Below are 26154 nucleotides of genomic sequence, written 5' to 3'. Positions count from 1 at the left end.
TTACATTATAAAATCTGTATCATAACTTTAAAATTTTGTAATAACTGCAATTACCCAAGAAGTGTTTGGGGCACTCTTTTTCCAAGATCATGAAGAGTAATTATTAAAAAGTAATTGTTTCAAAATATTTGAGGAGTTCAACAATTTTCTCAAGACCTCTCTTAATTATTTTATTTCAAATCACTATATGTTTTGACCCATATTCTTACAGTTTCTGGTCCATTCATCAGAGCTTCATTTATTAGTAACCAAGTTCTTTTTTTTTTTTTTTTAAGATTTTATTTATTTATTTGACAGACAGAGATCACAAGTAGGCAGAGAGGCAGGCAGAGAGAGAGAAGGAAGCAGGCTCCCTGCTGAGCAGAGAGCCCGATGCAGGGCTTGATCCCAGGACCCTGAGATCATGACCTGAGCCGAAGGCAGAGGCTTTAACCCACTGAGCCACCCAGGTGCCCCTAGTAACCAAGTTCTAATGAATGGAGCCATTTTCCAAATTTGCCTTTATTAACTTCATGAAATCCATAATTTTATAAGATGTGCAGTTTTACTTTGCAATATGTTATTGTCATATTCTAATTTGTTATGAATAACTGATCAAAAGGAGATTGGCAAAATGGAAAAAGATAGTTTCAGTGCTAAAAATGAAAGGATTGTAACTAATTTAAAAATAATTTGTCCTTATTGTTATGTGATTATCATTTTTCTTCCCTAAAAATAAATCTTGTAATCAAGTAGACTTCAGTTACATTATTTGGACACAGAGAACTTTATTGTTAAGTTCTGCTTAGGGTCATCCAACTTGTTAGGATACGAAACCTGATATTTTAGAGTCTCCATATAGTATCTTATTTAATCTTCATCTCTGCTTTTAACTTTATTATTATTTTTTTTATTTTACAAATGGGGATATTATGCTCAGAGAGAAACTTGTCTAAAGTTTTGCATCTATTAAATAAAATGCCAGAGATTCAGACCTGTGTAATTCCAAGCCTAGTGTCCTTTTGACCGTACCATAAAGTCTTTCCACAACATCATTCTGAAATTTTATTGAAAATTCCTGTTTTTTGTGCACAGATGCCACTGGTTAATATATTTATTACGTCAATTTAAATGAATAAGTAATTTCATCAATTGTTTTTATTGACTTGGCCAAATTGTTAACCGAATTAAATATTCCATACTGCCAAAATCAAGTATACAAATAACATATGAATGTAAATTATGTATATGTAGAAATTTAAATATTTTTAAATATTTTATTTATTTGAGAGAGAGACAGTGAGTGTGAGCATGAATGAGGGCAGAAGGAAAGGGAAAGGGAGAAACAGACTCCCTGATGAACAGGGAGCCTGATAGGGTGCTCAATCTCAGGACCCTGAGATCAGGACCTGAGTTGAAGGCAGGCTCATAACTAACTGAGTCACCCAGGCCCCCTAGAAATTTTTTTTTAATTTTTTATAAACATATAATATATTTTTATCCCCAGGGGTACAGGTCTGTGAATCGCCAGGTTTACACACTTCATAGCACTCACCAAAGCACATACCCTCCCCAATGTCCATAACCCCATCCCCTTCTCCCAACCCCCCCACCCAGCAACCCTCAGTTTGTTTTGTGAGATTAAGAGTCACTTATGGTTTGTCTCTCTCCCAATGCCATCTTGTTTCATTTATTCTTCTGCTAACCCCTTAAGCCCCCATGTTGCATCACCACTTCCTCATATCAGGGAGATCATATGATGGTTGTCTTTCTCCACTTGACTTATTTCGATAAGTATGATACGCTTTAGTTCCATCCACGTTGTCGCAAATGGCAAGATTTCATTTCTTTTAATGGCTGCATAGTATTCCATTGTGTATATATACCACACCTTCTTTATCCATTCACCTGTTGATGGACATCTAGGTCCTTTCCATAGTTTGGCTATTGTGGACATTGCTGCTATAAACATTCGGGTGCACATGCCCCTTCAGATCACTACGTTTGTATCTTTAGGGTAAATACCCAGTAGTGCAATTGCTGGATCATAGGGCAGTTCTATTTTCAACTTTTTGAGGAACCTCCTGCTCTTTTCCACAGTGGTTGCACCAGCTTGCATTCCCACTAACAGGGCAGGAGGGTTCCGCTTTCTCTTCATCCTCACCAGCATCTGTCATTTCCTGACTTGTTAATTTTAGCCATTCTGACTGGTGTGAGGTGATATCTCATTGTGGTTTTGATTTGTATTTTCCTGATGCCGAGTGATATGGAGCACTTTTCCATGTGTCTGTGGACCATCTGGATGTCTTCTTTGCAGAAATGTCTGTTCATGTCCTCTGCCCATTTCTTGATTGGATTATTTGTTCTTTGGGTGTTGAGTTTGTTAAGTTCTTTATAGATTTTGGACACTAGTCCTTTATCTGATATGTCGTTTGCAAATATCTTCTGCCATTCTCTCAGTTGTCTTTTGGTATTATTAACTGTTTCCTTTGCTGTGCAAAAGCTTTTGATCTTGATAAAATCCCAATAGTTCATTTTTGCCCTTGCTTCCCTCACCTTTGGTGATGTTCCTAGGAAGATGTTGCTGCGGCTGAGGTCGAAGAGGTTGCTGCCTGTGTTCTCCGCAAGGATTTTGATGGAGTCCTTTCTCACATTGAGGTCCTTCATCCATTTGGAGTCCATTTTCCTGTGTGGTGTAAGGAAATGGTCCAAATTCATTTTTCTGCATATGGCTGTCCAATTTTCCCAACAACATTTATTGAAGAGGCTGTCTTTTTTCCACTGGACAATCTTTCCTGCTTTGTCGAAGATTAGTTGACCATAGAGTTGAGGGTCTATGTCTGGGCTTTCTATCTGTTCCATTGATCTATGTGTCTGTTTTTGTGCCAGTACCATGCTGTCTTGATGATGACAGCTTTGTAATAGAGCTTGAAGTCCGGAATTGTGATGCCACCAACTTTGGCTTCCTTTTTCACTATTCCTTTGGGTATTTGAGGTCTTTTCTGGTTCCATATAAATTTTGGGATTATTTGTTCCATTTCTTTGAAAAAGATGGATGGTACGTTGACAGGAATTGCATTAAATGTGTAGATTGCTTTAGGTAGCATAGACATTTTAACAATATTTATTCTTCCAATCCAGGAGCATGGAACATTTTCCCATTTCTTTGTGTCTTCCTCAATTTCTTTCATGAGTATAGATTCTGTGCCTCTTTGGTTAGGTTTATTCCTAGGTATCTTATGGTTTTGGGTACAATTGTAAATGGGATTGACTCCTTAATTTTTCTTTCTTCTGTCTTGTTGTTGGTGTAGAGAAATGCAACTGATTTCTGTGCATTGATTTTATATCCTGACACTTTACTGAATTCCTGGACAAGTTCTAGCAGTTTTGGAGTGGAGTCTTTTGGGTTTTCCACATATAGTATCATATCATCTGCAAAGAGTGATAGTTTGACTTCTTTGCTGATTTGGATGCCTTTAGTTTCCTTTTGTTGTGTGATTGCTGAGGCTAGGACTTCTAGTACTATGTTGAATAGCAGTGGTGATAATGGACATCCCTGTCGTGTTCCTGACCTTAGCGGAAAAGCTTTCAGTTTTTCTCCATTGAGAATGATATTTGCGATGGGTTTTTCATAAATGGCTTTGATAATATTGAGGTATGTGCCCTCTATCCCTACACTTTGAAGAGTTTTCATCAGGAAGTGATGCTGTACTTTGTCAAATGCTTTTTCAGCATCTATTGAGAGTATCATATGGTTCTTGTTCTTTCTTTTATTGATGTGTCATATCACATTGATTGATTTGTGGATGTTGAACCAACCTTGCAGACCTGGAATAAATCCCACTTGGTCATGGTGAATAATCCTTTTAATGTATTGTTGAATCCTATTGGCTAGTATTTTGGTGAGAATTTTTGCATCTGTGTTCATCAAGGGTATTGGTCTATAGCTCTCTTTTTTGATGGGATTCTTGTCTGGCTTTGGGATCAAGGTGATACTGGCCTCATAAAATGAGTTTGGAAGTTTTCCTTCCATTTCTATTTTTTGGAACAGTTTCAGGAGAGTAGGCATTATTTCTTTAAATGTTTGGTAGAATTCCCCGGGAAGCCGTCTGGCCCTGGGCTTTTGTTTCTTTGGAGATTTTTAATGACAGTTTCAATCTCCTTACTGGTTATGGGTCTGTTCAGGCTTCCTATTTCTTCCTGGTTTAGTTGTGATAGTTTATATGTTTCTAGAAATGCATCCATTTCTTCCAGATTGTCAAATTTGTTGGCGTAGAGTTGCTCATAGTATGTTCTTATAATTGTTTGTATTTCTTTGGTGTTAGTTGTGATCTCTCCTCTTTCATTCATGATTTTATTTATTTGGGTCCTTTCTCTTTTCTTTTTGATAAGTCTGGCCAGGGGTTTATCAATTTTATTAATTCTTTCAAAGAACCAGCTCCTAGTTTCATTGATTTGTTCTATTGTTCTTTTTGGTTTCTATTTCATTGATTTCTGCTCTTTATGATTTCTCTTCTCCTGCTGGGTTCAGGGTTTCTTTCTTGTTCTTTCTCCAGCTCCTTTAGGTATAGGGTTAGGTTGTGTACCTGAGACCTTTCTTGTTTCTTGAGAAAGGCTTGTACCGCTATATATTTACCTCTCAGGACTGCCTTTGTTGTGTCCCACAGATTTTGAACTGTTGTGTTTTCATTATCATTTGTTTCCATGAACTTTTTCAATTCTTCTTTAATTTCCTGGTTGACCCATTCATTCTTTAGAAGGATGCTGTTTAGTCTCCAAGTATTTGGGTTCTTTCCAAACTTCCTCTTGTGGTTGAGTTCTAGCTTCAGAGCATTGTGGTCTGAAAATATGCAGGCAATGATCCCAATCTTTTGATACCGGTTCAGTCCTGATTTAGGACTGAGGATGTGATCTATTCTGGAGAATGTTCCATGTGCACTAGAGAAGAATGTGTATTCTGTTGCTTTGGGATGAAATGTTCTGAATATATCTGTGATGTCCATCTGGTCCAGTGTGTCATTTAAGTCCTTTATTTCCTTGTTGATTTTTTGCTTGGATGACCTGTTCATTTCGGTGAGAGGAGTGTTAAAGTCCCCTACTATTATTGTATTATTGTTGATGTGTTTCTTTGATTTTGTTATTAATTGATTTATATAGTTGGCTGCTCCCACGTTGGGGGCATCGATATTTAAAATTGTTAGATTTTCCTGTTGGACAGACCTTTGAGTATGATGTAGTGTCCTTCCTCATCTCTTATTATAGTCTTTAGCTTAAAATCTAATTGATCTGATATAAGGATTGCCACCCCTGCTTTCTTCTGATGTCCATTAGTATGGTAAATTCTTTTCCACCTCCTCAGTTTAAATCTGGAGGTGTCTTCAGGCTTAAAATGAGTTTCTTGTAGGCAACATATAGATGGGTTTTGTTTTTTTATACATTCTGATGCCCTGTGTCTTTTGATTGGGGCATTTAGCCAATTAACATTCAGGGTAACTATTGAGAGATATGAATTTAGTGCCATTGTATTGCCTTTTTTTTTTTTTTTATTTCCAGCATAACAGTATTCATTATTTTTGCACCACACCCCGTGCTCCATGCAATCCGTGTCCTCTATAATACCCACCACCTGGTACCCCAACCGCCCACCCCCCGTCCCTTCAAAACCCTCAGATTGTTTTTCAGAGTCCACAGTCTCTCATGGTTCACCTCCCCTTCCAATTTCCCCCAACTCCCTTCTCCACTCTAAGTCCCCATGTCCTCCATGCTATTTGTTATGCTCCACAAATAAGTGAAACCATATGATAATTGACTCTCTCTGCTTGACTTATTGTATTGCCTTTAAGCTGACTGTTACTGTATATGGTCTCTGTTCCTTTCTGATCTACCACTTGTAGCCTCTCTCTTTGCTTAGAGGACCCCTTTCAATATTTCCAGTAGAGCTGGTTTGGTGTTTGCAAATTCTTTCAGTTTTTGTTTTTCCTGGAAGCTTTTAATCTCTCCTTCTATTTTCAATGATAGCCTAGCTGGATATAGTATTCTTGGCCGGATGTTTTTCTCGTTTAGTGCTCTGAATATATCATGCTAGCTCTTTCTGGCCTGCCAGGTCTCTGTGGATAAGTCAGCTGCCAATCTAATATTTTTACCATTGTATGTTACAGACTTCTTTTCCCGGGCTGCTTTCAGGATTTTCTCTTTGTCACTAAGAATTGTAAATTTTACTATTAGGTGACGGGGTGTGGGCCTATTCTTATTGATTTTGAGGGGCATTCTCTGCACCTCCTGTATTTTGATGCTTGTTCCCTTTGCCATATTGGGGAAGTTCTCTCCAATAATTCTCTCCAGTATACCTTCTGCTCCCCTCTCTCTTTCTTCTTCTTCTGGAATCCCAATTATTCTAATGTTGTTTTGTTTTATGGTGTCACTTATCTCTCCAATTCTCCCCTCATGGTCCAGTAGCTGTTTGTCCCTCTTTTGCTCAGCTTCTTTATTCTCTTTCATTTGGTCTTCTATATCGCTAATTCTTTCTTCTGCCTCATTTATTCTAGCAGTGAGATCCTCCATTTTTGATTGCACCTCATTAATAGCTTTTTCGATTTCAACTTGGTTAGATTTTAGTTCTTTTATTTCTCCAGAAAGGGCTTTTCTATCTCCCGAGAGGGTTTCTCTAATATCTTCCATGCCTTTTTCGAGCCTGGCTAGAACATTGAGAATTGTCATTCTGAACTCTAGATCTGACATATTACCAATGTCTGTATTGATTAGGTCCCTAGCCTTCGGTACTGACTCTTGTTCTTTTTTTTTGTGGTGAATTTTTCCGCCTTGTCATTTTGTCCAGATAAGAGTATATGAAGGAGCAAGTAAAATACTAAAAGGGTGGCAACAACCCCAGGAAAATATGCTTTGACCAAATCAGAAGAGATCCCAAATTGTGAGAGGGGAGAAAGGTGATAAAAAGAGCTTAAGAAAGAAAGAAAGAAAAAAAAAGAAAAAGAAAAAGAAAAAGAAAACGAATAAAGAAAAGTATAAAAAAGAAATATATATATATATTAGATAAACTAGTTAACAAACGTTAAAATGAAAAAGCTAAAAGTTAAAAAAAATTTTAGCAGAAGAGAAAAAATAATAAAAAAATTTAAAAAATGAAAAAGAAAAAAAAATTAAATTAACTGCAAGACTAAAGAATCATAGGGAGAAAGCCGTGAGTTCCGTGCTTTGCTTTCTCTTCCTCTGGAATTCTGCTGCTCTCCTTGGTATTGAAACTGCACTCCTTGGTAGGTGAACTTGGTCTTGGCTGGATTTCTTGTTGATCTTCTGGGGGAGAGGCCTGCTGTAGTGATTCTCAAGTGTCTTTGCCCCAGGCGGAATTGCACCGCCCTTAACAGGGGCCGGCCAGCGTTATTTGCTCGGGTTTGCTTTCAGGAGCTTTTATTCCCTGAGCACTTTCCATGGAGTTCTGGAGGACAGGAATACAAATGGCGGTCTCCTGGTCTCAGGCCGGGAGGAGCCGAGAGCCTGGGGCCCCCCTCCTCAGTGCGCCCTCAGAGAACATCGCCCAATAACTCCCATCTGCCTGACCTCCAGCGGCGCTCCGAGCTCACGGAGCCTGCGACCGGTTCAAGGTAAACCTGAGCTGAGTTCACTCTCAGCTCTGTCTTTGTAGCAGGCTTCCCCATTCAAATACTTGTAATCTCTGTGACTCTCAGACACCCCCAATCCTTCTGTGACCCTGCGGGATCTGAGGCCACTCTGACCCTGCGTGGGCTTCACCCTGGTTTAGCATCTGGAGCAATGTCCCTCAGTGGAACAGACTTTTAAAGGTCCTGATTTTGTGCTCTGTTGCTTCGCCACTTGCCGGGAGTCGGCCCCTCCCTCCGGGGTCTATCTTCCCGTCGCTTTGGATTCACTTCTCCGCCAGTCCTACCTTTCAGAAAGTGGTTGTTTTTCTGTTTCTAGAATTGTTGTTCTTCACTTCGATCTGTCAATGGATTTGTAGGTGTTTGCACTCTTTAGATAAACTATCTAGCTGGTCTCCTGCTAGCTGATGTAGTCTCAGTCTGCTACTTCTCTGCCATCTTGACTCCTTCCCTCCCCTAGAAATTTTAATACTTTTACCATGTCTCTATCTCCACAATTGTTTAGAAACCAAACAGAACGGTAAGATTATAAGTACATTGAATGAAATGACAGAGAAATAAGAAATTTTTTATTTTTTATTATGCATCTTTTCCTATGTAAATAAAAAAAAACAACAACAAAAACAAAACAAAAAGAAACAAAAAACACAAATTTGGAGCCCCTGGGTGGCTCAGTAGGTTAAGATCTCAACCCTTGCTTAGGTCATGATCTCATGAGTCAGGTTCCACACTCAGTAGGGAGTCTGCTTGAAGATTCTCTCCCTCTGCCCCTCCCTCCACTGTGCACTTTCTCTCAAATAAATCATTAAAAAAAAAGAAAAAGAAAAAGAAAAAAAACTCACCAATTTTATAACCTTAAATTACCCAGAAAAAGGCCGTTTTAACCCAAACTATGCTATCTGGTGAACCATTGTTTATGAGTTTTAACTTGTAATTTGACAGTTTCTGAACTCGGTGGTTATCAACAAATGTATATCAACATTTCCTTAAAATGTCCACAAGTATGTTTTAAAGTATCCTCCTTTTTTATTTTCCTGCTTGACCTGATTTTGTTGTAATGTGTACTCTAGATGTCACTGGAAAGGAAAACTCAGTGTGCTTTTTAATTGTATCTGACAAATTTTGTACATGAAAAGCTAAATATCACAAAGCAAACACTTCAAGCTGGAATTTGTTTTAGAATATTTAGGCACAGTAGAAAAAAAGATTTAGAATATTGCAATAACCTTTTTTTTTTTTGCTTCCTATATTTCTTTGAGATTTCTACATAGAGCACATTGGATTTATTTAATTATGCATAGTTGTTTAATTGGATTTGGCTACATATTCCCAACTTTTTAAAATAGTCTATTTTTTTTCCCTCTTTATGAGATACTCCACATAGAAGAGTGTAAAAAACAGTGGGTCAGGACAGCAAGCTGTTTACTCTTTTGATCTGGGCAGGGCAGTAGCATTTTGTCAAATTAGTGTGATTAAATGCAACCATATTAGATTGGACTGATGAGCTTATAAATTAAAAGGCCTCATATTAAAAAAAAAAAAAAAAGAATATTCCCTTTTTTAATATGCTGTAATGTACCAGAGAAATTTTACCTCCTCATTGACTCTGAGTCAATAAGGGAAGATGGTAAAAAGAAACACATAATGGAGTCAGATAGTTGGCTGTGAATCCTAGTTATTTATTTCCTAGAATGTTGGTTCAGAATGTAAGGAATAAAACTTACCCTACCCTCATTTTCTACCCTTGAAAATAGTAGGAAAAGAGTCCTGAACTTAGATAATATTTTTAAATAATATAATATATTGCTAGTATTTTTCCAAAACTTCTCCTCAGGTAATTAAATAATACAATAGATCTTTGAGAGTAATGGACAACCATCACATATATTCAAGAAAGAAGAGCTAAGAAAACAAAAAGCAGGTGCTGGCTTTAGATGAAGATTGATTAATAAGAGAGGCAACAATGCCAAAGTCCAATCTTTTGTTTTTTTCTCTGAAAAAATCTTACTATTATTTGTCCATAATGTATTTATCTCACTAAACTAAGTACAATCTTGTCAATCAGGGGTAAGGAAACTTTTTCTGTAAATAGCCAAATGGTAATTTTTTTTTAAATTTGTGGGTCATGTAATCTCTGTCATAGCTACTCAATTCTGCCTCTGTAGCATAAAAGTAGCCATATATAATACAGAATGAATGGGAACATCTGTGTTATAATGAAGCATTATTTATGCTGTATTATTACAACATTTGAAATCCATATACTTTTCATTCATCTTTTCATTTTTTTCCAGCTATTTAAAAATGTAAACTTTATTTCTAGCTCACTGTCCACAGAGAAGCAGATAGAAAACCAAAATTATCTTCCCAGGCCTATTTTTCTTAAGAGGTTCTCTTGGTAATGCCACTTTCCCTCTAATTCTTTGTGACCCTTCCCTCTTTTTACAATATCTATATTGAGATGGAGGCAGGGAAAAATGTACATTATTTAGCACTTTCCGATTGCACATGATAGAAAGATAATTCAAAATAGCTTCTCAGTCCAAACAGGAAATGTTTTGGCTCTTGATGGATTCATTATACATATATATGGCATAAGTAAATTTTGTGTCCTAGGGTTAGAAAGATTCAACTCTGTTATCTACCTATAGTGTGACCTTGGAGAAGTTACACAGTCTGCTCTTACCATAATTCTTCATTTTTGAAATTCTACATGTATGAGATAACATGTACTATGCTAAACATATTAACTTCTGCCTAGTAAATATTCCATAACTTGGTGATTATGGTGATGATTCTAATGGTGATGATACCTAATTCATTTTTTTTTTTTTTATAATCAACTAAGTAAAAAAAGGTTCAGTTTTCTCTCCCCCTTTCCCTTATCAGTATTCCTAAATGCCTACAAACAAGTTTTCCTCTTGTCTAATTCCTATCACACACTCCACTGTATGACAGTCATTTCTGTATCTTTCCTACTTCATACGGTCTGCTGAAGCAGTTCTTCTTTGTAACTTTTATAAGTCTGCTTACACCATCTTAAATGTATCAGGTGCTCAATATATATAGCTAATTAACATTCTTAAACCAGTTTAAAAGGCTAGTCAAACACACCCATCTTTAATACCTCATTTCTGCATTTTAAAGAAGATTAACATTAACATTGTTTATTATTTTATTTTCAGAAAAAGAATGTAGTGATTTTGTGATGTTATAATACTTAATATAAATCTTACTACAGGAAAGTGTACAGTGGAACCTGAGGAACAAACTGAGGGTTTTGGAAGGGAGGATGATAGGGGGGATGGGTAAGCCTTGTGGTGGATATTAAGGAGGGCACATATTGCATGGAGCACAATGAATCTCGGAGCACTGAAAAAAATAAAATTTAATTTAAAAAAAGAAAAATAAATAAATAGAAAGTATCTTCATTTAAGAATTTTAATTAATGTTCTTAATTGAAACAGTTGAATCAATACTTTTTATATCACTTACTAAATATGGGTTATTTTAGATGTATAATGTATAATGTATAATTAACATATTTGATTTTGTGTACGTTCAATGAGCTTTAAGAATAAAGTTATGTAACCACAACCATAATTTTTTTCTTTTTCTTTTTAATTTAAATTCAACTGGCCAACTGACAGTATATCATTAGCTTCAGATTTAGTATTCAATAAGTTATCAGATATATAACACCCACTGCTCATCACATCACGTGCCCTCCTTAATGTCCCTCACCCTATTACACCATCCCCCTACCTGTTTCCCCTCCAGCAAACCTGTTTGTTTCCTATAGTGAAGAGTCACTCATGGTTTTTCTCCCTCTCTGATGACTTCCCATTCTGCCTTCCCTCCCTTCCCCTACAGTCCTCTGCCTTATTTCTTATACTCCCCATGTAAGGGAAAGCATATGATAATTGTCTTTGTCTGATTGTCCTATTTTGTTCAGCATAACACCTTCCAGTTCCATCCACATCTAAGTAAATGATAAGTATTCATCTTTTCAGATGACTGGGTAATATTCCATTATATACACACACATATATACACACACACACAGACACACACACACATACACATATACATATACGTATATGTCATATCTTCTTTACCCATTCATCTGTTGAAGGATATCTCAGCTGTTTCTGAAGTCTGACTATTGTGGACATTGCTACTATGTACACTGGGGTACAGGTGTCCCTTTAGATCACTACATTTGTATCTTTGAGGTAAATACCTAGTAGTGTAATTGCTGGATCATAGGGTAGCTCTATTTTTAATGTCCTGAGGAACTTCTATACTGTTTTCCACAGTGGCTGTACCAGCTTGTATTCCCACCAACAATGTAAGAGAGTCCCTCTTAGTTTGCATCCATGCCAACATTTGTTGTTTAATAGTCACTAATTTTAGTCATTCTGACTGGTGGGAGGTAGTATCTCATTGTGGTTCTGATTTATATTTCCCTGATGCCAAGAGACTTGGAACATTTTTTCATGTTTTTTTGGGCCATTTGTAAATATTTGGAGAAATGTCTGTTCATGTCTTCTGCCTATTTTTTGAGTGGATTATTTGTTCTTAGGTGTTGCATTTCATAAGTTCTTTATAGATCTTGGATATCATCCCCTTATCTGATATGTCATTTGAAAATATTTTCTCCCATTCCATAGGTTGCCTTTTAGTTTTGCTGACTATTTCCTTTGCTCTGTAGAAGCTTTTTGTCTTGAGGAAGTCCCATTAGTTTGTTTTTGCTTTTGTTTCCCTTGCTTTAGGAGATGTGTCTAGAAAGAAGTTGCTGTGTCCAAAGTCAAAGTGGTTGCTGTCTATGTTCTCCTCTAGGATTTTGATGGCTTTCTATCTTACTTTGAGGTCTTTCTTCCATTTTGAGTTATCTTTATTTATGGAGTAATAAAATTGTACACTTTCATTCTTCTACATATGGCTGTCCATTTTTCCCAGCACTATTTATTGAAGAGACTGTTGTTTTTCCATTGGATACTCTTTCCTACTTTGTTGAAGATTAGTGGGCCATAGAGTTGAGTGTCCATTTCTGGATTCTCTATTCTGTTCCACTGGTCCATGTGCCTGTTTTTGTGCTGGTACCATGATGTATTGTTGATTACAATTTTGTAATATATCTTGAAGTCAGGCATTGTGATGCCTCCAGCTTTGGTTTTCTTTTTCAACATTCCTTAGGCTATTTGGAGTCTTTTCTGGTTCCCTATATATGTTAAGGTTATTTATTCCAGTTCTGTGAAAAAAGTTAATGGTATCTTAATAGGAATTGCATTGAATTGTATAGATTGCTCTGGGTTAGAACACACATTTTAACAATATCCATACTTCCCATCCATGAGCATGGATGGATTTTCCATTTCTTTATGTCTTCCTCAAGTTCTTTCATAAATGTTCTGTAATTTTTGAATAAGTTTGGAAGTTTTCCTTCCATTTCTATTTTTTGGAATAGCTTCAGAAGAATAGGTATTAATTCTTCTTTAAATGTTAGGTAGAATTCCCCTGCAAAGCCATCTGGCTCTGTTGGCTGGCAGAATTTGGATTACTGTTTCAATTTCTTTGCTGGTTATAGATCTGTTCAGATTTCCTGTATCTTCTTGTTTCAGTTTTGGAGGTTTATAAGTTTCCAGGAATGCATCCATTTATTACAGATTGCCTTATTTGTTAACATAGTGTTGCTCATAATATGTTCTTAAAATTGTTTGTATTTCTGGGATTCCTGGGTCACTCAGGGGGTTAAAGTCTCTGTCTTTGGCTCAGATCATGATCCCAGGGTCCTGGGATCAAGCCCTGCATCAGGCTCTCTGCTTGGCAGGGAGCCTGCTTCCCTCTCTCTCTCTCTGCCTGCCTCTCTGCCTACTTGTGATCTCTGTCTGTCAAATAAATAAATAAATAAATCTTTAAAAAATTTGTATTCTCTTGGTGTTGGTCGTGATTTTGCCTCTTCAATTCCTGATTTCATTAATTTGGGTCTTTTCTCTTTTCTTTTGGATAAGTCTTTGGATAAGGGTTTTATCAATCTTTGTTATTCTTTCAAAGAACCAGCTTCTAGCTTCAATGATCTGCTTTATTCTTTTGGCTTATATTTCACTGAATTCTGCTCTAACCTTTACAATTTCTATTTTTCCTGCTTAGTTTAGGCTTTACTTGCTGTTTTTTCTCCAGTTCCTTTAGGTGTAAGGTAAGCTTTTGTATTTGAGAACTGTCTAATTTTTTGAGAAGAACTTGTATTGCTATGTACTTCCGTCTTAGTACTGCTTTTGCTGTTTCCCAAAGGTTTTGAATAGCTAGTTTTGATTTTCATTTGTTTCCACGAAATTTTTAAAATTCATTTTTTATTTCCTGATTGACCCACTCATTCTTTATAGGATGTGCTTTAGCCTCCAAGTGGTTGAGTTCCTTCCAAATCTCCTCTTGTGATTGAGTTCAAGTTTCAAAGCATTGTGGTCTGAAATTATGCAGAGAATAATCCCAATCATTTGGTATCAGTTGAGACCTGATTTGTGACCCAGTATGTGATCCATTTTGGAGAATGTTCCATGTACCCATGAGAAGAATGTGTAGTTTGTTGCTTTTGAGTGAAATGCTCTGTGTATATCTGTGAAGCCCATCTGGTCCAGTGGGTCATTCAAAGCTCTTGTTTCCTCTTTGATCTTCTGCTTAGGTGATCTGTCCATTGCTGTGAGTGGTGTTTTGGAGGACCCTCTTATTAATGTATTATTATCAATGTTCTCCTTTACTTTCATTATTAATTTATTTATATAATTGGCTGGTTCCATATTAGGAGCATAAATATTTATGATTGTTAGATCCTGTTGGATAAACATTTAAGTATGATATAGTGTCCTTCTTCATCCCTTATTATAGTCTTTGATTTATAATCTAATTTGTCTGATATGAAGATTGTTACCCTAGATTTCTTTTGAGGTTCATTAGCTTGATAAATAGTTCTCCACCCCTCATTTTCAATCTGGAAGTGACTTTAGGTTTAAAATGAGTCCTGTAGATAACACAAGGATGGGTCTTGATTTCATTTTATTTTATTTTATTTTATTTTATTTTATTTTATTTTATTTTATTTTCCCAATCTGATAGCTGTGTCTTTGGCTTGGAGCATTTAGCCCATTTACATTCAGAGTAACTATTGAAAAATATGAATTTACTGTCATTGTGTTACCTGTAAAGCCCCTGTTCCTGTATATTGTCTCTGTTCCTTTCTGGTCTATGTTACCTTTCTCTTTCTCTTCACTTACAGGATCCCTTTTAGTATCTCTTGCAGGGCTGCTTTAGTGGTCATAAATTCTTTTAGTTTCTGTTTGATCTGGAAGCTCTTTATCTCTCCTTCCATTCTGAATGACAGTCTTCCTGGATAAAGTATTCTTGCCTACATGCTTTTCTCATTTAGCACCATGCCAGCCTTCTCTGGCCTGCCAGGTATCTGTGGATAGGTCTGCTGCCAGCCTAATGTTTCTATCCCTGTAAATTAAGAACCTCCTGTCTCAAGCTGCACTCAATATTTTCTCTTTATCTCTGAAATTTGCAAGTTTCACTATTATATGTTGAGGTGTTGATCTATTTTTATTGATTTTGAGAGAAGTCCTCTCTATGCCTTGGACTCAAATGCCTGTTTCCTTCCCCAGATAAGGGAAGTTCTCAGCTATGATTTGCTCAAATACACTTTCTCTCTCTCTCTCTCCTTCCTCAGGGACCCTAATAATTCTAATATTACGTCACCTTATGGTATTGTTATTCTCTGGAAGTTTCCCAATATGGTCAATTAATTATTTTTCTTTTCCTCAGCTTCATTCTTTTCCATCAACTTATCTTCTATGTCACTTACTCTCTCTTCTTCCTTATCTACCCTAGCTGTTAGAGCATCCAATTTAGGCTGCATCTCAGTTAAAGCACTTTTAATTTCAGCCTAATTAGAATTTATTTCTACACTAAGAGATTCTCCAGAGTTTCTTTCATACTTTTTTCAAGCCCAGTTAGTAACTTTGTAATTGTTACCCTGAATTCTAGCTCTGATATTTCACTTAAATCTATATCAATTAGATCTATGTCCAGAGAAGAATGAATGAACAAGAGAACAAAATGAAAAATGCCAACCACAACCCAAGCAAAATACATACTAAACAAATCCAAAGAGGTCAGAAACCAAAAAAGAAAAGAAAAAGGAAAGAAAAAAGAAGGGATGGTGAGGAAAGAATATAATTTCCCAGATGGACAAAGCAGGGTAATCCACTTTGTCCTGAGTGTATTTTGATCTGTTTTTTAGAAGATACTAAATCCCAAAATTATAATGAAAGCAAAACTTACATATATACTAAAATAAAATTAGATACAGATAAAGGAAGCAAAAAATATAGAGTATATCTATAAAATGTAAATATAAAAAATGAAAGTGAAAAAAAGACTTAAAAACAAGGAGTAGATAAAAAAGGAACTAGTTGAAAAGAAAAAAAGAAATGGCAAAATTTAAACTGAAAGATAAATGAATCATGAGAAAAAAACCCTCAAAATCAAAGTTTTGCTATCCTGTGTGCTCCATAAACTTGGTGTTCGTGTGTTTTTCCTGCTGGACTTCTTAGAAGGAGGGCCCTGCTGCACTTTGCAAGTTTTACCTGGGCAGAGTTGTATTGCCCTTGCCAGGGAGCTCTGCTCAGTGTAAGGTGCTTTTGGTTGCTCTATATGACTATTGTTACCTAAAGACTTTCTGCACCTCTTTAGTGGATGAAAATAAAAATAGCCATGGTCCAATTCCCAGCTTCAGAGCTGAAAGATCATGGTCCCCTTTCTTCCATATACTCAGGGATAAGCATTTTTCCCATTTGTGCCAAAGTATGCAGTTTCCTATGGTAAATACCTATATCAATCTTCCCAGGGGAAGATGGGAGGGTCCTGCATTTCTGCCCTCTGTAGGACCCTCACACAGACAGGGGTCACCCAGTTGGTGACCTTCCAGGAAAAGTTGAAGGGTCATCACTTTTTCCGTTCTTTTCAAGACCCTTACAGGGAGAGCTGTCATCTGATTGAGTCACTGCTCCCAGTTTATGACAAACCAAGTTGAGAGACCCCTCCTGGGTTTGCTGACCCCAACCAGTTTCCCCAATACAATGCCTGAGAACTCCCCCATTCATTCTGCGACTCAGGGGCTCCTGAGACTACACTATACCACCTATTATTCTGCTCTGCTTCAACACCTCAACACCTTTCAGACATGGGGGTCTCTCACTGGATCACATTTCCAAATGTTCTGATTTCATTCTCCAGGGCTATATCACCTTCCTGTAGCCAGCTTACAGAGATTCCCTCCACCTGCTGATTATCTTCTGATATATCCCCTCAGATTCACTTCTCTCTGCTTCCTGCCTTGCAAAAAGTTGTCTCTTTTCTATTCATAGAATTGTAACAATTCATTTCCTACATCTCAGGTTGAATTTTTAGGTGTTCAGAATGGTTTGATAGTTATCTAGCTAAATTCAAGGGACCAGATGAAACAAGGTCCCCTTCTTTCCCTCCCCACATGCATAATTTTGGCATAACATTTCTATCATTGAAAGAAGTTTGCTGATACTTCTTTATAATTAGTTTCCTTCCCCAGTTCCCACTCTTGCCATTCACTGATCTGCTTTCTTTCTTTATTTTTTTTTTAAGATTTTATTTATTTATTTGACAGAGAGAGATCACAAGTAGACGGAGAGGCAGGTAGAGAGAGAGATAGAGGGAAGCAGGCTCCCTGCTGAGCAGAGAGCCCGATGCGGGACTCAATCCCAGGACCCTGAGATCATGACCTGAGCCGAAGGCAGCAGTTAACCCACTGGGCCACCCAGGTGCCCCACTTATCTGCTTTCTGTCCTTAAGTTTTGTCTTCTCCAGACACTATTTTAAAGGATATCATCCAGCGTGTCATCTCTTGAGCTTGACTTCTGTTACTTAACATAGTGTTTTTAAGAATCATCCAATTACTGAGTCAGTAGTCATGTCCTCCTGAACGGTGAATAGTATTCCATTGTCTTAATGTACTACATTAAGTTTATTTATCCACTCATTAGTTGATCATGGGCTGTTCTAAAATTTAGGTTATTATGAATAAATCTGCTGTGAGCATTGTAGTATAAATCTTTGGGTTAGAAATATATGTCTTTGTGTGATTTTTATTCATATTATTGGTGAATACATAATATTCATTTTCTCCATGAATATAACTTGATATTAGTATTTATATTTTTGTAGCTCTATGAAAATCTTGTTTCTACTCTTGTCATGTTGCTATTACTTTATCATTGAAAAATTATCAATATTTTAATATTAGTATCTATTACCTATTGTTTTATTCCTTTGGGAATGCCATATACACTTTTTGTTTTTTGTAAATACAGACTATAGCACACATATTTTCTTCCTTTCAGAGTTAAAATTCCTTCAATCTTTATTTGAAAAAAAAAAGTAGAGGGTGACTAATGTTAATGCCATCGAAATGTCATACCAATAATGGTGACTATATTTCTCTTCTTTTTCTTTTCTCTCTCTCTCTCTCTCTCTCTTTTTCTTTTCCATTTTGGGTATAATTGACACACAGTGTTACATTAGTTTTAGGTGTAAACTGAATGATTTGACAAGGTTATACATTATGCTGTGTTCACCACAAGTATAGCTATCACCAGTCCCATTATATCACTATTACAATATCATCGACTATTCCTTGTGCTCTACTTTTTATTCCCATGACTTACTTGTTCAGTTACTGAAGGCCTCTCTCTCCCTCTCCCCTTCATTCATTTTGCCCTACTCCCATCCTCATTTCTACTGGCAACCATCATTTTGTTCTCTGTATTTATAGTTCTGATTTTGTATTTTGTTTTTTCTTTTTTAAATATTTTATTTATGAATGGAATCATATGGTATTTTTGTTTCTCAGCCTGACTGATTTCATAAGTACATCCATGTTATCCCAAATAGCATGATCTCCTCATTTTTATAGCACTGTAATATTGCATTGGGTATATAAACCACATTTTCCTTATCCATTCATCTATTAATGGATGGATGCTTAGGTTGTTTCTATGTCCTGGCTCTTATAAATAATGTGCAATAAAGATGGGGGTGCATATCTCCTTTTGAGTTGGTGTTTTTTTTTTTTTTTTCTCTGAGTAAATACTCAGTAGAGGAATTATTGGAACATGTGGTATTCCTATTTTTAATTTTTTGAGGAATGGCCATGTGGTTTTTCCACAGTGGCTGTACCAATTTACATTCCCACCAATAGTGCACAAGGCTTCTTTTTCCTTGACAACATTTATTGTTTCTTGTGTTTTTGATTTTAGCCATTTCAACAGGTGTGAGGTGAAATCTCATTGTGGTTTTGATTTACATTTTCCTGATGAAGAGTGATATTGAGCACATTTTCATGAATCTGTTGGCAATCTGAGTATCTTTCTTGGAGAAATGTTTATTCATGTTCTCTGTGCATCATTTTTTTCTTTTTAAGATTTATTTATTTGACAGAGAAAGAGGGCATAAGTAGGCAGGAGCAGCAGGCAGAGGGAAAAGCAGACTCTCTGCTGAGTAGAGAACTCAATGTGGGGTTTGATCCCACGACCTTGGGATTATGACCTAAGCCAAAGGCAGTCGCTTAACTGAATAAGCCACCCAGGGGACCCCCCCACACACCCTTTTAAAGATTCTTTGTGCATCTTAAAATCAGATTGATTTTTTTGGTGTTAGTTATATTAGTTCTTTATATATTTTAGATGTAAACCCATTATTGGGTTTTCAAATATCTTCTCCCATTCAGTAGTTTGTCCTTTTGTTTTATTGGTTGTTTCCTCTGCTATACAGAAACTTTTTATTTTGATGTAGTCCCAATTGTATATATTTATATTTTCTTCCTTTGCCTTTGGAGACATATCTTAAAAAAAAAAAAAGTTTCTATCTCCAATGTCAGAGAAATTACTGCCTGCACTCTCTTCTAGGATTTTTATGGTTTCAAGTTATTAATCCATTTTTAAATTTATTTTTGTGTATGGTATTAAATAGTAATCAAGGCTCATTCTTTCATATGTAGCTCTCAAGTTTTCCCAGCATCATTTATTAAAAAGACTCTCTTTCTCCCATTTTATATTCTTGCTTCCTTTGTCATATTATATATATATATATAGACTATATATATATAGACTATATATATATATATATATCTATATATATATATATATATAGACTATATATATATAGACTATATATATATAGTCAATATATATATATATTGACTATATATATATAGACTATATATATATAGTCAATATATATATATAGTCAATATATATATATTGACTATATATATATAGTCTATATATATATATATGGAGTTATTTCTGGGGTCTCTTTCCCATTGTCTTGATCTCTGTGTCTATTATTGTGCAAGGAACATAGTGTTTTGATTACTACAGCTTTGTAGTTTATCTTGAAATAGGAAATTATGATACCTTCAGCTTTGTTCTTTTTCAGGATTGCTTTGGCTCTTTAGGGTTTTCTATGACTCCACACAAATCTTAGTGGTATTATTTGTTCTAGTTTTGCAAAAAATGCTGTTGGTATTTTGGTAGGGATTGAATTGAATCTGTAGATTGCTTTGGGTAGTATGGACATTTTAACAATATTAATTTTTCTAATCATGAACATGGAATATCTCCCATTTGTTTGTGTCATCTTCAATTTCTTTCATCAGTATCTTATAATTTTCAGTATACAGATCTTTCACTCCTTTAGTTAAGTTTGTTCCTAAGTATTTTATTCTTTTTTTTTTTTAAGATTTTATTTATTTATTTGACAGAGAGAGAGAGATCACAAGTAGGCAGAGAGGCAGGCAGAGGGGGTGGGAAAGCAGGCTCCCCACTGAGCAGAGAGCCCAGTGCAGGGCTTGATCCCAGGACCCTGAGATCATGACCTGAGCCAAAGGCAGAGGCTTAACCCACTGAGCCACCCAGGTGCCTCGGTATTTTATTATTTTTAATGCAAATCTAAATGGTGTGTGTGTGTGTGTGTGTGTTTCTTTTCATTTCTCTTTCTGCAACTTTATTGTTAGTGTGTAGAAATGCTACCAACTTCTGGGTATTAATTTTGTATCTTGACACTTTACTGAATTCTCTTATTACTTCTAACAATGTGTGTGCGTGCACGCATGTGAAATTCTTGGGATTTTCTATCATGTCTCTATCATGTTATCATGTTCTCTGTGACTAGAGACAGTTTTATTTCTTCTTTACCAATATGAATGTCTCATTTCTTTTTCTTGCCTGATTGCTGTGGATAGAACTTCTAATACTATTTTGGATAAAAGTTGCAAGAGTGGATATCCTTATCTTGTTCCTGACCTTAGAGGAAAATCTCTCAGTTTTTCATCATTGAGGATGATGTTATCTGTGGGTTTTTCATAGATGTCCTTTATATGTTGAGGTATGTTTCTTTTAGACTTATTTTGTTGAAATATTTTGTTGTTGTTGAAAGTTTTTATCATGAATATATCAAATCTTGTAAATGCTTTTTCCACATTTAGTGAGATAATCATATTATTTTTATTCCTTGTTTTGTTGATGTGGTATATGACGTTGATTGATTTGTGAATATGAACCTCCTAGCATCCCTGGAATAATTCCCCCATGATTGTGGTGAATGATCTTCTAACCTATTGCTATATGTGTTTTACCATTATTTTGTTGGTTTTACATTTATGTTCATCAGGGACATTGACCTATAGTTTTGTTTTGTTTTATAGTGCCTTTTATTTCAATATCAGGGTAATGCTGGCCTCCTTGAATGTATTTGGAAGCTTTCCTTTCTCTTCTATTTTTTGGAAATAGAAGTTTACGTAGAGTAAACATGTGAGTAGAGTAGAGTTACCTGTGAATCCATTTGGCCCTGGACTTTATTTTTTGGTTGTTTTTTGATTACTGATTTAATTTCATTTATTTGTAATCAGTCTATTCAGATGTTCTATTTCTTCCTGGTTCAGTTTTGGAAGATTGTATGTTTCTAGGAATTTATTCATTTCTTTTAGCTTGCCCAGTTTGTTGGTATGTAGTTTTTCATAGTATTCCCTTATAATCCCTGTATTTCTGCATAATTTTTAGTTCTCCTTTCTCATTTCTGATTTTATTTGTTTGGGTCCTTTTTCTTTTCCTCTTAATGAGTCTGGTAAGAGTTTGTCAATTGTGTTGAACTTTTAAGAGAACTAGGTTTTGGTTTCATTAATTTTTGTTTGTTTTAGTTTCTAGCAATTTATCTTTGTTTTTATTTTTATTATTTCCTTTCTTCTCACCTTGGGCTTTGTTAGTTCTTATTTTTCTAGTTCCTTTAAGCATAAGGCTATTTTTTATTGTTTCTTGTGGTAGGCCTGTATTGCTATACACTTCCCTCTTATAACTGGTTTTGTTGTGTCCCGGAGATATTGGACCACTGTGTTTTCATTTTCATTTGTCTCCGTATATTTTTTGAATTTTCTTATTTGATTGCTTCATTAACCCATTGGCTGTTTAGTATTATCTTACTTAATCTCCACATATTTGTACTTTCTTTTTCTGTTGTTTTCTTGTGATCTATTTATAGTTTCATAATACTATTGTGGTTGGAAAGAATGCATGATATGATTTCAATCTTCTCATATCTACTGAGGCTTGATTTGTGGCCTAATATGTGATCTATTCTGTAGAATGTTCCATGTATATGTGAAAAGAATGTGTATTCTATAGTTTTTGGGTAGTGTATTCTGTATATATCTGTTACATTCATCTGGTCCAATGTGTCATTCAAAGACATTGTTTCCTTGATTTTCCATCTGGATGATCTATCCATTGTTATAATTCAAATGTTAAAATCCCTACTATTTTATTGTACTACCATCAATTTTTCTCTTTATGTCTATTACTATTTGCTTTATGTACTTAGGTGCTCCAGTATTAAGTGTGTAGATACTTACAATCGCTATGTCCTCTTATTGGATTGATCCCTTTATCATTATACAATGCCCTTTTTTGTCTCTTGTTATAGTCTCTTTTAAAGTCTATTTTGTCTGACATTAAGTATCGCTACACCATTTAAAAAAAAATTTCTATTTGTATAGTGAATATTTTTCCATCCCTTCACTTTCAGTTTGTATTTTAGGTCTGAGGTGAATCTTTTGTAGGCAGCATATAGAACGACCTTGGGTTTTCTTAATCCATTCCACCAGTCTTTGTCTTTGGATTGGAACATTTAGGCCAATTACATTTAAAATAATTATTGATGGGTATATGCTTACTGCCATTTAAAAAAATCTTCTGGTTGTTTTTGCAATTCTTCTTTGTTCCTTTCTTCTTTTGCTCTCTTTCTGTGATTGGTGAGTATATTAGTGTTTTGTTTGGCTTTTTCTCTCTTTATTTTTTGTGTATCTATTACAGGTTTTGAGTTTGTGGTTACCATGAGGTACATAGATAACATGCTAAGTAAATAGCAGTCCATATTAATTAATGGTCATTTAGGTTAAAAGAAAAAAAATTTTAAAACTTTCTTCTTATTTTTCCTTCTCTTCCCTTTTTACTCCCTTCTCCACAATGCATGTTTGCTTGTTTTATGATGTTTTATATATGTTTTATATTTTATGTTTATGTTTGTTTATGTATGTTTCTTTTGTTATTTATTTATTTTTTATTTATTTTCAGCATAACAGTATTCATTATTTTTTCACCACACCCAGTGCTCCATGCAATCCGTGCCCTCTATAATACCCAACACCTGGTACCCCAACCTCCCACCCACCCGCCAATTCAAACCCCTCAGATTGTTTTTCAGAGTCCATAGTCTCTCATGGTTCACCTCCCCTTCCAATTGCCCCCAACTCCCTTCTCCTCTCTAACTCCCCATGTCCTCCATGCTATTTGTTATGCTCCTCAAATAAGTGAAACCATATGATAATTGACTCTCTCTGCTTGACTGATTTCACTCAGCATAATCTCTTCCAGTCCCGTCCATGTTGCTACAAAAGTTGGGTATTCATCCTTTCTGATGGAGGCATAATACTCCATAGTGTATATGGACCACATCTTCCTCATCCATTTGTCCATTGAAGGGCATCTTGGTTCTTTCCACAGTTTGGCAACCACGGCCATTGCTGCTATAAACATTGGGGTACAGATGGCCCTTCTTTTCATGACATCTGTATCTTGGGGGTAAATACGCAGGAATGCAATTGCAGGGTCATAGGGAAGTTCTAGTTTTAATTTCTTGAGGAATCTCCACACTGTTCTCCAAAAAGGCTGCACCAACTTGAATTCCCACCAACAGTGTAAGAGGGTTCCCCTTTCTCCACATCCCCTCCAACACATGTTGTTTCCTGTCTTGCTAATTTTGGCCATTCTAACTGGTGTAAGGTGATATCTCAATGTGGTTTTAATTTGAATCTCCCTGATGGCTAGTGATAATGAACATTTTTTCATGTGTCTGATAGCCATTTGTATGTCTTCATTGGAGAAGTGTCTGTTCATATCTTCTGCCCATTTTTTGATATGATTGTCTGTTTTGTGTGTGTTGAGTTTGAGGAGTTCATTATAGATCCTGGATATCAACCTTTTGTCTCTACTGTCATTTGCAAATATCTTCTCCCATTCCGTGGGTTATCTCTTTGTTTTGTTGACTGTTTCCTGTGCTGTGCAGATGCTTTTGATTTTGATGAAGACCCAAAAGTTTATTTTTGCTTTTGTTTCCTTTGCCTTTGGAGACATATCTTGAAAGAAGTTGCTGTGGCTGGTATCGAAGAGATTACTGCCTATGTTCTCCTCTAGGATTCTGAAGGATTCCTGTCTCATGCAATGTACAGAAATCAGTGGCTTTCTTATACACTAACAATGAAAATACAGAAAGGGAAATTAGAGAATTGATTTCATTTACTATAGCACCAAAAATTATAAGATACCTGAGAATAACCTAACCAAAGAGGTAAAGGATCTGTACTTGAGGAACTACAGAACACTCATGAAAGAAACTGAAGAAGACACAAAAAGATGGAAGACCACTTCATGCTCTTGGATTGGAAGAATAAACATTGTTAAAATGTCTATACTGCCTAGAGCAATCTATACCTTTAATGCCATTCCGATCAAAATTCCACCGGTATTCTTCAAAGAGCTAGAGCAAATAATCCAAAAATTTGTATGGAATCAGAAGAGACCCCAAATCACTAAGGAAATGTTGAAAAACAAAAATAAAACTGGGGGCATCACATTACCTGATTTCAAGCTTTATTACAAAGCTGTGATCACCAATACAGCATGGTACTGGCATAAAAACAGACACATAGACCAGTGGAACAGAGTAGAGAGCCCAAATGTGGACCCTCAACACTATGGTCAATTAATCTTCGACAAAACAGGAAAAAATATACCGTGGAAAAAAGACAGTCTCTTCTCTAAATGGTGCTGGGAAAACTGAACAGCTATATATAGAAGAATGAACCTCGACCATTCTCTTACACTGTACACAAAGATAAACTCAAAATGGATAAAAGACCTCAATGTGTTTATGTATGTTTTATGGTGTCATATTTTATATCTTTTTGTTCATAGTTTTCCTATGTCTAATTAATGGCCATTTATTTTTTCCTTAAAAAAGCCCTTTAACATTTCCCGTAAGTCTGGTTTAGTGGTGATAAAATCTTTTATTTTTTTGTTTGTCTGGAAAACACTCTGTCTCCTTCAAATTTGAATGATAACCCTTCCAGGTAGAATATTCTTGATTGAAGTTTTGTTTTTTCGCCAGCACTTTGAATATATCATGTCATTCCTATGATATCATATATCATATATCATTCTTACACAGAAAATTTGCCAGCAGAAGAAACTTTCTTCTGCTGGCAAATTTTCTGCATAAGAATCAGCTGATAGTTTCATAGGTTTTCCTTATAGATAATTTTTTGTTTCTCTCTTGCTGTTTTTGGATTCTTTATTTTTTTTTAACCGTTGACATATTGTTATGTGCTGTGCTATTGGAACACTCTGCTATTGGACTTGGATGTTTATTAAGCTCACTAGGTTAGGAAAGTTTTCAGTTATTATTTCTTCAAATACATTTTCTACACCTTTTTCTCTCTTCTTCTTCTGGGACACTCTGCAATGCAAAGGTTCATTCACTTGATGTTGTCCAAGACATATCTTATTTTCTCTTCAATTATTAAAATTTTCTCTTTTTGCTCTTTAGCTTTTTCGCTTTCTATTAGACTGTCTTTCAGATCACTGATACATTCTTCTGCATCCTCTAATTTACTGTTGATTCCCTCTAGTGTGTTTTTATTTCAGGATGATATTCTTCACCTATGATTGGTGCTTTTTAATACTATCTCTATTAAAAGTCTCTCTCAGTTCTTCCATTCTTTCCTCCATCCCAATGAGTATCTTATGTTCATGAACTTAAATAATTTATCATATATATTGCTTATCTCTCTTTCATTTAATTCTTTCACTGTGTTTTTTTTTTTTTCTTGTTATTTCTTTTGGAG

General features: G+C 35.7%; 1 protein-coding gene and 1 long non-coding RNA gene across 3 annotated transcripts in view; both read left to right on the top strand.

Annotated features, from left to right (window-relative positions):
* CNTN5 (contactin 5) overlaps positions 1–26154 on the top strand; it is a 1363702-nt gene that overhangs the window by 925326 nt on the left and 412222 nt on the right. The gene's annotated exons all lie outside the window — the stretch shown is intronic.
* LOC116599131 lies at positions 13057–21976 on the top strand. The gene is made up of 3 exons (XR_004289251.1): positions 13057–13153; positions 19259–19261; positions 21964–21976. It is a non-coding gene; the product is annotated as an uncharacterized LOC116599131 (long non-coding RNA).

Source organism: Mustela erminea, chromosome 9 (genome assembly GCF_009829155.1).
Source record: "Mustela erminea isolate mMusErm1 chromosome 9, mMusErm1.Pri, whole genome shotgun sequence".
Taxonomy (NCBI): domain Eukaryota; kingdom Metazoa; phylum Chordata; class Mammalia; order Carnivora; family Mustelidae; genus Mustela; species Mustela erminea.
Note: the sequence above shows the minus strand (reverse complement) of the source record. Positions and strands in the feature narration are given on the sequence as shown.